Here is a 12,127-nt window from a genome sequence, read left to right as displayed (position 1 = left end):
TGCTTGTCCCAATCCTGGTAAACTTCTTGGGGTTGGACTCGTCCAACAGTACATCTTCCAATATTTCAATTGGTTCAGCCAATGTTCTTCTTTCTTCAACGTTCATCGTCCGTATCTGCTCGTCCATGGCCAACATTGCTAAGTAACACTCTCTAGTAGCTAGTTGGTCTCCTTATACTTCCCCAATGCCATACTCCGTTGGGAATTTGATAGACAAGTGGTAGGTGGATGTTGCGGCCCTCTAATTGTTCAAAGTTGGTCATCTAATGATGGCATTATACAAGGACAAATAGTCCACAACAAGGAAGTTCACTTCTTTATTGATTTGCTGTGGGTAAGAGCAAACCATGAATGGCAAGGAGATAGTGCCCACTGGTAGAACCTTCATTCCTCCGAATCCAATTAAAGGCACACTCATTAGACAAAGTAACTCATTGTTAATTCCCATTTGCTAGAGGGCTGGATAGTAGAGGATGTCTGCTGAACTCCCATTTTTTATTAACACCCTTCTAGTTGTATAATTTGCAATCGCCAAAGTGATGACAATTGCATCATCACGAGGATGGTGTAGTTGTCCTGCATCTTTGTTCGTGAAAATAATGGCAGGCTCGTCTTCTTTGAATGTCCTTGGTGGTCGTCCAAATAATTGAACATTCTGGACTACCCGTAGGTAGGTCTTTTTGGCTTTGGACAAGCTTCCAGTTGATATGCCCCCTATAATGACCCTAATTTCTCCAAGCGGTTGACGCACTGGTTCTTCTGCTTTGCCTTTCATTGGTTGCCTTTTGTCCCTGTGGTCTCGTCCAAGGAAATTTTTCAACTTTCCCTACTTAATAAGAATTTCAATTTGCTGCTTCAAGTCGTAACACTCGTTTGTATCATGTCCATGATCTCAATGGAAATGACAGTACTTGCTTTTATTCGCATGCTAGGATCTCCTTTCATCTTCTCGGGCCATTTTAAGGACAAGTCATCTTTAATTTGCATCAGTACTTGGTCAAGTGGGGTATTCAAGGGAGTGTAGTTAGAGTATCGTCCTAAGGACGACCCTGCCTTCTTGCCGTTTCGATCCCTTTTCTCCCCTATCTTGGCCTTCTTTGGACGAGGGCCCTACTCAGGATGGTGTATTTTCCACTCGTTTAACCTTCTTCTTTTTCTTAGCAATAATTGCGTCTTTTGCGTTCATGAAACTTTGGGCTGAATGTATCAACTCAACCATCGTCTGTGACTCCGGGTTGTATAGCTTATGGATGAACAAATCTGAATTAACTCCATTGTAGAAGGCTGCCAAGAGGATCTTGTCATCCATCTCATCCACCAACAAAACTTTCTTGTTAAATGACTAATGAAAGTACGCATACTCTCATTTTCTCCTTGTTTTATGTTCAGCAAACTGGACGAGGAATGCTTATGCTTTTGGCCACTGACAAAGTTGTTGACGAACAACTTTCTTAACTCCTAAAACAAAGTTATGGTGTTTGGTGGTAGCTTACCAAACCATACTTTGGTTGGGCCTTTCAACGTAGGGGGAAGGGCTCTGCACATGATTTCATCTAGAACACCTTGGAGGTGCATGGTCGACTTGAACATGGCAATGTGATCGCAAGGGTCCTGCATTCCATCATATGAGTTCAAGGTAGGAATTTTGAATTTGGAGGTAGGGGGTGACCGGTGATGGACATGATGAAGGGAGAGTCAGTCCTGTGGACGAGGTGATCCACGTGATTTGCCTTCCTTATGGAGTCCTTCATCTCCTCTATGGCTCTTTTCATTTGATCCATCTCTCTCTCTAAGTGTGGTACTCTACGAGTGACAGTACCTCTATAATGATCTCCTCCCTCAGTGCCATTTTCAAGCCCTTCATTCTCTGAATTTTGCCTGTGCTCCTCACCACAACACTGTCGACGGTGTCTGTTAACTAGTTAACTCTTGGTCTTGTTATGTCAAGTCCGCCATTAAAGCAGCCATGAATTGCAACTGTTGTTGAATGGTCAATGATGGTGCTAAAGAACGGTTTGGGTGACTGGAGGTGTTTCCACTCTCCTAGTGCTTTGGACTAGTGGTCATTGACCTAGTCCAAACCATACTGCCCTTTGTCTTGGAAAGCTAGGTGGTTAGCACTTGGGAGCTTTGCTTACCACCTTATCTTGTTCTTCCTATAGACGTCATCAACTGATGATTCATGAAAGTAGGCTAGAATGTTTTGGACTATGGTAATGGCTTTATGACCTGAAAAGAAAGAGAAGATTGTCAAGGGTGACTAGTGTAACTCGACCAAAGGAAACTGTGAATCTTAGAACTTACCTCGGGTGAATGAGACTTGATCCTTTTATAGAAAGTTAGAAGTGGGTCTACTTGTTCGAATCCACCATCATCATGGGAGACATGTGTGGTTAATAGAGAAAATGGGGTACGTGGAGTAGATTACGGGGAATCCTCTCCACGTTTTAGAAGTAGTGCATCATGGTCTGATTATATGGAACCTTTTGAATAGTTCTTTTGAGATAGGATGGTCTCGTTACCCATGGTTGGATACTGTTCATGCATACATTGTTTTTGTTGGGTTTCTTTCCTCGTGACGCTTTTGGACGTGGTCTGGTTATGGACGACCACTTTGGACAAACTAAATTTAATTTGATCCCTATCAAGGGGTATTTTGGTGATTTTTAAGTTTCGGGGGTATTTTTGGTCATTCTTTTAGGTTTATGGGGTATTTTGGTCAATTTTTAGATTTTGGAGCTATTTTGGTCATTTTTTGGGGTTTAGGGGTATTTTGGTCAATTTTTAGGTTTTGGGGGGTATTTTGATCATTTTTTAGGTTTCAGGGGGTACTTTGGTCATTTTTAGGTTTATGAGGTATTTTGGTCTTTTTTTAGGTTGTAGGGGTATTTTGGTCAATTTTTAGGTTTTAGGGGAATTTCGATCTTTTTTTAGATTTCGGGGGTGTTCTGGTAATTTTTAGGTTTAGATGGGTATTTTGGTCTTTTTTTTTAATGTTTTAGGGGTATTTGATCTTTTTAAGGTTTAGGGGGTATTTTGGTCAATTTTTAGGTTTCAGGGGGTATTTTGGTCATTTTTTAGGTTTAGGGGTATTTTGGTCAATTTTTAGGTTTTGGATGTATTTTGCTCATTTTTTAGGTTTCAGGAGTATTTTGGTAATTTTTAGGTTTTGGGGGGGGGGGGGTATTTTGGTCTTTTTTTAGATTTTAGGGGTATTTTGGTCATTTTCTAGGTTTAGGGGGTTATTTTGGTAATTTTTAGTGGTTTTGAGGTATTTTAGAGTTGGGTGATTTGTAGAAATGATACTTGGATTATAATTGGGTTAATACCCATTTAACCCAATTAATAATTAGGTGGGTTTGGGTCTCATTTAAGTGGATAGGTTTGGGTGGGCAAATGAGTTTCTGTTGATTTTGCCACCCCTAGTCTCCGTTCATGATGAAAAAGTGAGAAAAGAAGACCCGATGGGACAAGAAGTTATCCAAGTGGACAAGGACAACACACTCTGAAGAAGAAGATAAAGCTAATATAAGGAAGGATAAGTGCAAAGAAAAAGACATAGAATACATGAGAGAAAGAGAGAATTGTACAAAAGGAGAGTATCTTTGTTCCTGAAAGAAATCCTTGTAACACAATCCATGATATGAAATGATAAGAATTGAGTTTAACATGATTTTTACACAGCTATTGCTTGTTCTCGTTCAAATCTCCCATTGTGGATTAATATTAGCTCATAATACAAATTAGTTGTGATCCTAACCCTGCTCAATTACCACTATATTCATAATTGAGTTTTGGGATGAACAATGATCATGTGACAAGATTTTCAATTTTCCATTCCTTATGTGCATGCCATCACTTTATACACCACTCTTCAAAATTAACAATATCATGTAAAATATAAGGTCCATTAATTTGACACCGACTTTTTCCTTTAACTTTTAGCTTATTTTGTTTTTTATAGCTTTTTAAAACCTTATATTCTCTCACATTTGAAATATAAGTATATTTTAGTTTATTTTTAGTGTAAAAAAAAAAAAAAAGGTTGATGCCAAACAAACACTCCATTATGTACATCAACAAAACATTGAAAGTAAACCAAATATATACTTGTTACATAATTAATTTGTTGAGTAGGTGGCTTGTTGGTCAAGGGTGTTTGACCAAATCCTAGTTAAACTAGGAAAGTGATATTGCCATGTATAGCAAAGTTTAGAAAACCAAGTACTACTTGGTTTAGGGGCCCAAATGGCCATATACCACCTTTTTTGGAAATTTTTAGCAAAAAAACTCTATTTCGGAAATAAATGGCAAACTACCACTTTTTCCAGAACTCGAGTTTCAGAAACTCGATTTCCTCATCAGTTTTGCCACAGAAAAAATTATGTGGTACTCGAGCTTGGTAAACTCGAGTACCATTTACACAATACTCGAGTATACCAAGCTCGAGTACCTTTTATAAATAAAATGCAAAAAAAAAAAAAAAAAAAAAAAAATTTACACAGTACTCGAGTTTGGTAAACTCGAGTACTGTGTAATTTTTTTTTTTTTTTTTGGGATAAACAACAAATAAACATAAAGATTAAAAAAAAAAAAAAAGCTACTTATTTTTATCTTTATGTTTATTTGTTGTTTATCCTCAAACTTGAGTACTATGTAAATTTTTTTTTTTTTTTTTTTTTTTTGCATTTTATTTATAAAAGGTACTCGAGCTTGGTATACTCAAGTATTGTGTAAATGGTACTCGAGTTTACCAAGCTCGAGTACCACATAATTTTTTTTAATCGCACAAATCCAACTCAGCAGTGCCACGATGGCAGAACTGATGAGGAACTCGAGTTTCTGAAACTCGAGTTCTAGAAAAAGTGGTACTTTGCCATTTATTTCCGAAACAGTGTTTTTTTGCCAAAAATTTCCAAAAAAGGTGGTATATGGCCATTTTGGCCTGGTTTAGGAGTTGTAATAGTAGCTGACTTTAGCACACTATTATATGTATGTTACCATGCGGCAATAGTTGAATTGGACGAGTGAGAAAGTGTAGTACTACTACAAGACTAGTACAAGTACAATAGGGTGCTCTATTCTTTGTGTGAGAGAGCCAAGGATGTATTTGAATTTGGGGTTTGATTCTTGTGAGAGTGTTTATGTGCTACTATTATAATCTCTATATTTTATAGTGGAACTTTTTCTGTCACTACCGGTAGATGTCCGTGTCTATTTTTCTTCTCTCTTTCTTTAATCTTGTGTGAGTGGGTTTATTTTTTCACAACACTCTACTGGAAACAGTTATCAATGAAAAATATAATTCATGGAATTATCACTCAATGGTCATCCTCAACAAATTAGTCATTATTTCATGCGAATGCCTGCATACACAACTCCTCTATTGATAATTAACACATCCCTTAAATCGGCGATACTGATTTTAGGAGCACGTGTTGTTGATTTCGCCGAGAATGATGTTGCTAGAGTAGATGCAGACAATTGCCTAGAATAGATAACTAGGGCTTATTCCTCCAAATAGTGTTGGTCTTTTCTTTGTGCGGGCTAAAAAATGATGATTTCTTCAAATAAATTTGTGGCTTTTCTAAGGAAGTATAAAAGGGTTTTTGATAAATGTCAAGTGAAAGAGTACACATGAGAAAACTAGAATTCAGGAAAAAAAGGTCCTGTATCTCGTTACCTTCTATCTATTTATTTGGGAGAAATTTTTGGGAACCTCCTTTCTTGATAATTGAACATGAATGAATTCGAATTAGTAAATTGTGTAAAGGAAAAAAAAATCGATTGTTAGAAAATGGTGTGTCGGCATACAGAGTGCCTAGATCGAGGCTCTATGCTTTGTTCAAAGTGTCAATCCACACTTTGACCTTAGGTTTCCACATTTCTAATTTTTTTTTACTTATCTGATTTTGTTTCAATTATATCTATATATTTTTAGAGGATAATTACATGATTTTTGTCAGTTTTCATCTAATTAGCTTAAGCCTAAGAGGGATTAGGCTTTTGAGCTATCATACAAGGACTAATCAAAACAAATTAGCCATTATTTTAAATGCTCAATTATATTTTGAGATTGCAAAGAGCCTTATAACTCAATTGAAACTTAGGAGTGTTTCTCATGGAGACCTCCAAAATTCAAATCCCCTATCTGCCAACTGTTGAATTGTCAAAAAAGTCTATCTCACGATTGTTCTTGGACCAATGAGAATTAAGTTTTGGTATTATTTCTTGAAAGAAGCTCCTAAAATTTGTGCAAAGAATGACAAGTGTCTAGGGTGTCGATATTGTATTTTGTCCGGCCCTGATTCACTCGTCAAAACAAAGACCTAAAAAAAAAATTTTTGAAAAAGGTGCAAAATCATGAGTTTCAAAGCCAAAAAGGGTAAAAATAAATACAATATGATTGGATGGCGAATCAAAAGGTCACAATAATCAAGAACCATTTTTTTTTCCAGCAATTAAGACCAAAACTAGGGGTGGCAAAATCAATTCAAACCCACCCAATTATTAATTGTGTTAAATGGGTATTAACCCAATTAAGCCCAATTAACATTAATGTTTATTGGGTTTTAACAAGGTACCCAATTATTATCCAAGTATCATTTCTACAAACCACCTAACTTTAAAATACCATTGAAACCTAAAAAATGACAAAAATACCCCTAAACCTAAAAAATAACCAAAATACCCCCGAAACCTAAAAATTGACCAAAATAGCCCCTAAACCTAAGAATGACCAAAATACCCCTATAAAAAAAAAGGACCAAAATTACCCCCTTAACCTAAAAATTACCAAAATACCCGCAAAACCTAAAAAATGGCCGAATACCCCTTTAAAACTAAAAATGACCAAAATACCTCCGAAACCTGAAAAATTACCAAAATACTCCCAAAATTGACCAAAATACCCCTTGATGATACACGAAAATCAATAGGTTGAAATACTTCGGGCTACGGTAATGGCTTTAAATCTTGAAAAGAAAAAGGGATAATTACAGATTACCCACCTGTGGTTTAGCCCGAATTTAACTTACCCACCCGTGGTTTCATTTTTGACACTTTACCTACATGAGATTACTTCTATTTAGTCTCTATTACCCACCTCTGTTAAAAAAGATGGGTAAATAAGTCTTTTTACACTCATTTTATGTCTCTTTCCTCCCAAAACAAGGAAAAAAAAAAAAAAACAAAACAAAAACAAAAAAACAAAAACAAAACAAAAGAAAAACAAGATTAAAATATGGTATTAGTTTCTCACAATTCACAAACATGAAAAACATACATAAACATGAAAAAATACACCTAGAAAACTAATACAAATCAAATCAAGGTACAATAAACTCAGATCTTTGTACCTATAAAATAAATAAATAAAATTTAGATTTTAATGGCAAACAAAAAATCCATAAAAAATCCAAGCACCACGATGATTCCACCCTTCATTCCAACTTTTAAATACCCATAACAATAGGCTTGAATCATCTGTGACCCAATCCAAGACTTCCACTATCATTGACTCATTGATATTTTAATACATCCAGACAAACCATAAATGATGCAAATGACATCAAATTTTGTTCCTAGCAACGTGGAAACTGGATGTAAGAAGACATGATCTTCAATGGTTGATTTGTTGAATGGGTTTATGGATGTCGCTCACTTCATTTCTAAGAAAATGATATGCTTATCATGGATTTGGGTTTAAGCAAAGGAATGGAGCCACCACTAGCAACACCGATGATCCACCACACCCACGATGACACCGCAACCAATCCGCGTCCACTAACAACCCAAAATCTCAAATCGACCACCACCAAAACCCAAATCGCAACCTACATGTCACGCTCCTCAAAACCCAGACCCAAATCAGTCATGCTCCTCCTCCACAAATCAAAACCCAAATCCATATAGCCACCCTTGGCTCCTCTATTGTCGCAACCATGACCCAAAACTACCGCCTATCTAAACCAAAGTGTGGGAGATGAGAGAGAGAAATAGTCTGAACAAAAGAGAGAGAGAGAGAGAGAGAGAGAGAGAGAGAGAGAGAGAAATAAAATCAAATAAGAAGCAGTGGAAAGAGTAGTAAGTGATTTTTGCCTTTAATAATGATTCTCAGACTAATAAATCAAGTGGGTGGGCAAGCGTGAGAGAGTGCGTGGAAGTATGGTTTTAAAAACCGGAATGGTGACGAAACCGGAAAAGTAGTGATTTTTGGTTTTTTGGTCCGACTGGAGTCGGACCGATGGTCGAACCGATGATGTCATAAATAATTTAATTAATTATTTTAAAATTATAAAATAAATAACAACTCATCAAATATATCCAAAAAAATATTTAAAAAAATTATAAAATGAGTTTCATATCTTATATTAGATGGTAAAGGGAAAGAAAGTATAAATAATCAAAATTAACATTACAAAAATAATAGCAATGTTATATATTTTTTTGTTTTATTTATCATTTTTTTTACAACGGTATTAAGAATAAGTAATTTAATTGTACTTTAAAGATCTATTCTAAATAAAAGGGTGTTTAATTAGATGATAGTAGCCTAAATGTTAAAATACAAATCATTTTTTTATTGTTTAAAAAATATGTTTGTATTTGTATTCTTTTATTAATCAAAATTAAGTTATTAACACAGTTATTCAGCCAAAAAAGAAATAACACAACCGAACAGTACACACTAAAAATAAAAAATGAAACACGTGGCTAACATGCATGGTTGTACATCTCCCAAAGTACCCAACCCAATTCCCAAGTGCCAACTGCCAAGCATTAATACTTTAGATGCCTTTTATGCCTTTCATTGATACTTGGCTTTTGAGTTTTTTCAGTAGTTCTGTGGGTTGGTTTTTCACTAGTGCGAGTACGGTACCAAGACCTAGGTATTCACAGCCTTCTTTTTCTTCCCTCAAAACTTCATTTTTTTTTTTTTTTTTTTTGTTTCTCTGTATCTCTCAACTTGAAAGCTTTGCACAAATATCTCTCAGTCAAAGACATTAGATCCGACTTCCAATTTGCTCATTTTTCTTGAGGTGGTCGGCGATGCTGGCTTGGTATTTTTTTATTTTTTATTTTTTAAAGCAGTTTTGTAGCTAAGTTAGAGAACCTTTGGGAAATGGTTTGACCGTTCCGGTTCCCGAGTTTCCTGGTTGAACCACGGTTTTATAGGTTTTTCCGGTTTTCTTCATATTTCTGGTTTTTTATGATAACCGAACCGGTATGTATATCGGTTCACGGTTGGATCGGCTGGTCCGGTCTGGTTTTTAAAACTATGCGTGGAAGAGAAGTGTTTAATCTGATTTCTTGTTTAATTTTTTGATGAAACTTGTTAGAGTAACGGAAAAATTAGAGGTGGATTACGGAGCATAAATGGAATGAACCACGGATAGGTAAAGTGTCAAAAATGAAACCACGAATGGATAAGTTAAATTTGGGCTAAACCACAGGTGGGTAATCTGTAATTATAACAAAGAAAAAAGAACTGTCAAAGGTGACCGATGTGACCCAGCCAAGGACCCTCAGACAATCAAGTAAGTTTTCTCTCTAGGACACAAGGATAGAAAATAGCGAATGGTTAGAACTTACCTTGGGTGAATGAGATTTGCTCCTTTTATAAAGAGTTAGTAGTGGGTCTACTTTTTTGGATCCACTATCATCATGGATGATATGGGCGGTTAACGGAGAAAATGGGGTATATGGAGCGAAGTCTAAGGAGTCCCTTTCACGTTGTAAGAGCCATGTGTCGTGGTATGATTATGTGGAACTTTTGGAGAATTCTTCGTAGGATTTATCAAGTATAATTCAGTCGTCTATGAATATACATATACTCGTCCATATATCTAATCATCCATGGAGAAATTCCGGACTGGATCATTTCGTTGTTAAAGGATGAGCATTGCTCACTCATTTGGTCATTCTTAGATTGCTTTCTTTGGACATGGTCTAGTCATGGACGACATCCAAGGACGAGTTAACCTTAATTGATCATCATCACCCCTAAACCTAAAATCAACAAAAATACCCCTGAAACCTAAAAATTGACCAAAATACCTCATAAACCTAAAAAATGACCAAAATATCTCTAAAATCTAAAAATGACCAAAATACCCCCCTAAACCTAAAAAATGACCGAAATACCCCCGAAACATTAAAAATTACAAAAATAACCCCTAAACCTAAAAAATGACTGAAATACCCTCAAAACCTAAAAATTACCAAAACACCCCCTAAACCTAAAAAATGACCGAAATACCCCTAAAACTGAAATACCACTAAACCTATAAAATGAATGAAATACCCTCGAAACCTAAAATGATCAAAATAACCCCAAAACCTAAAAATGGACCAAAATATCCCCTAAACCTAAAAATTACCAAAATACCCCCTTTAAACCTAAAAAAATGACCGGAATACCTCCTAAACCAAAAAATGACCAAATTACCCCCATAAACCTAAAAATTGACCAAAATACCCCCTAAACCTAAAAAATGATTGAAATACCCTTGAAACCTAAAAATTAACTGATATACCCCAGAAACCTAAAAAATTATTGAAATACCCCCCAAAACCTAAATATGACCAAAATAACCCCTAAACCTATAAAATGACCAAAATATCCCCAAAACCTATAAAATGACAAAAATTCCCCTTAAACTTGTAAGACGTTAAAAATACACCCTAAACCTAAAAAATGACCAAAAACCCCCCTTAAAACTAAAAAAATGACCAAAATACTCCCTAAACATTAATAAAATGATCAAAATACCCCCTAAACCTATAAAATGACTAAAATACTCCCGAAACCTAAAGAATGACCAAAACATCCCCAAAACCTAAAAAATGACTAAAAGACCTCTAAAATCTAGAAAAATAACGAAATAGCCCTAAAATCTAAAAATTAACGAAACACCCCTAAAATCTAAAAAATTAATGACATTCCCTCGAAACCTACAAAATGACTAAAATACTTTTAGAACCTTTAAATTGAATAAAATACCCTCGAAACATCCAAAATACCCCAAACCCCTATTTTGGTAATTTTAGAGGCTTCAAGGTGTATTTTTTTCATCTTATAAGATTAGTGGTATTTTGGTCTTTTTAAAAAATTTGATGGGTATTTTGGTCGTTTTATAGGTTTAGAGCCATTTTGGTCATTTTAGAGGTTTTCGGGTATTTTTGGTAATTTTAGAGGTTTTGGGTTTATTTGAGTCATTTTAAAGGCTCAGGGGTATTTTCATCATTTTATAAGTTTGAGGGTAGTTTGGTCATTTTTAGGATTCAAGGGTATTTTGGTCATTTTTTAGATTTAGGGGGTATTTTGGTCATTTTTTAGTTTTAGGAGGTATTTTGACCATTTTTAGGTTTTGGAGGTATTTTGGTCATTTTTAGGTTTTGGGGTTATTTTGGTTACTTTTTAGGTTTCGGGGGGGATTTTGGTCATTTTTTAGGTTTAGGTGGTATTTTGGTTAATTTTTAAGTTTTAAGGGTATTTTGGTCATTTTTAGGTTTCAAGGGTATTTCAATCATTTTTTTAGGTTTAGGGGTATTTTGGTAATTTTAGGTTTCAGGAGTATTTTGATCAAGTTTTAGGGGTATTTCGGTCAATTTTTAGGTTTAAGGGGGTATTTTGGTATTTTTTTAGATTTTAGGGGTATTTTGGTCAATTTTTAGGTTTCAGGGGTATTTCGGTCATTTTGTTAGGTTTCGGGGGTATTTTGGTCATTTTTTATGTTTCGAGGGTATTTTGGTCAATTTTAGGTTTTGGGGGTATTTTGGTAATTTTTATTTGTTTTTTTAGCATGTTTGGTTTTTTTTTGGTTTAGGGGGTATTTTAGTAAATTTAAAGAATTTTATGAGTACTTTGGTCATTTTCAAGTTTTAGTAGCATTTTGATAATTTTGATTATTGGGTAATTGGGTGGGTTGGTGTTTATCCATAATAACTGGATTGGGTTGGGTTTGAGTTAGAAGTAATTAGTTAAATGGGCAATAAATAGGTAAATGAGTTTTATGTACCCAACCCAATTATGCTCACCCAAACCCACCCATTTGACACCCCTAACCAAAACCCTAACCGAGTATGGTCAAAAAGTTGATTTTTTGATCCAACCATTGGATCA

This window comes from Quercus lobata, chromosome 8, assembly GCF_001633185.2.
Source record: "Quercus lobata isolate SW786 chromosome 8, ValleyOak3.0 Primary Assembly, whole genome shotgun sequence".
NCBI lineage: Eukaryota > Viridiplantae > Streptophyta > Magnoliopsida > Fagales > Fagaceae > Quercus > Quercus lobata.
Note: the sequence above shows the minus strand (reverse complement) of the source record.